Source organism: Octopus bimaculoides, chromosome 6 (assembly GCF_001194135.2).
Source record: "Octopus bimaculoides isolate UCB-OBI-ISO-001 chromosome 6, ASM119413v2, whole genome shotgun sequence".
Taxonomy (NCBI): domain Eukaryota; kingdom Metazoa; phylum Mollusca; class Cephalopoda; order Octopoda; family Octopodidae; genus Octopus; species Octopus bimaculoides.
Genome location: NC_068986.1, coordinates 45,207,734 through 45,209,043, shown reverse-complemented (window position 1 = coordinate 45,209,043; position 1,310 = coordinate 45,207,734). Strand labels below are relative to the sequence as shown.

Genomic DNA, 1,310 nt, shown 5'->3' with positions numbered 1-1,310 from the left:
TTTTTGTCAAGACATAAAAACTTTGGTTATTAGACGCGTCGACATGTACGTGGGTGTGCGGGCGCGCATGTATATGTATGGACTGGTGCGCTTACGCGAATACTATGGACATTTTTACTCCCTTACCTTTACTCCCTCCTCTCACTTAGCGGTCATTCTAATAGCTCTTTTGTCTTAATGACGGTCAACCACACAGTAATTTCCCTTTGTTTAACGGTCATTTTCATAGCAATTTTCAATGGCCAGATAACTGAAGAGATGGCGGCGTGGGTTTCCACTCTGGCATCCGAAACTCGGAGTTTTATCATGGCTACCGAATAATTGTCACATATTTTTACAGATATATATATATATATATATATATATATATATATATATATATGACTAAAATTATACAATAGCTATACAGAAAGCATATACCAAAAACAGAGGCAGCTGAAATAACAACGAACAGAGTGTATTGGTTTGACGCTCAGGATAATTAGAAGTCTTTAACGTTTTGAGCCTATGCTCTTCTACGAAAAGAAAGGAGGAGGAAAAAAACTTCTCTGAATTAATGATGCTACACGTTGAATTGACCGGAAGGAAGGAAGTGGCTGGTGGCGTGGTGTGTTTGCGTAAGCATGTGTGTATAAAGTGTGCGTATACTGGTGACGTCATAAAACGTCCCACAGGCAGCCTTTAACTTTCCTATCCAAAAGCGTTTTTCAATCTAATATTTACAAGTCATTAATAGCTTTGTCTGTTTCGAGATCCACTATTCCAAAAAAAGAACTTTATATGTGTGTGTCTAAAAATGCATTGAGTAGCTGAAAAACAGCGAAAACCGGTCCCGGTCAGTAAAGTATCATTTTTCTTCTACTGCAGAACCACTTTTGGCTACAACATGTACTAAAATTTATTTAGTAAAACTTTATATATTCGGAAACTTTATTTCATCCAAAAACCTTTCATTAAGCAGTAATATTCTCTCTCTCTCCCTCTCTCTTTCTCTCTTTTCTTTTAGGATTGTGCGTGTAAAATCACCTTGTGAAAACATACACTAATACTTATACAGTAAAACTGCTGCATGGAAACATTTGTTATGTGGAAAACATTTTTGTATTTTTTACTGTCGTATTTATAGACATATAATAAAAAAATTTACCTTCGATATTAAAAAGTAAAACTTATTTTATTCAAACAGACAGCAGACACACACACATACATGTATGTATGTATGTATGTATGTATGTATGTATGTATGTATGTGTGTATGTATGTATGTGTGTATGTATGTATATGTGTGCGTGTGTGTGCGTGTGTGCGTG

At 35.5% G+C, this 1,310-nt stretch overlaps 1 long non-coding RNA gene across 1 annotated transcript in view; it reads left to right on the top strand.

Moving 5' to 3' along the window:
* LOC106882561 (uncharacterized) overlaps positions 1-1,153 on the top strand; it is a 4,413-nt gene extending 3,260 nt beyond the window's left edge. The window contains exon 2 of the long non-coding RNA XR_008264410.1: positions 1,007-1,153. This is a non-coding gene — a long non-coding RNA (uncharacterized LOC106882561). The remainder of the gene's footprint in view (positions 1-1,006) is intronic.
* Positions 1,154-1,310: the final 157 nt, after the last annotated feature.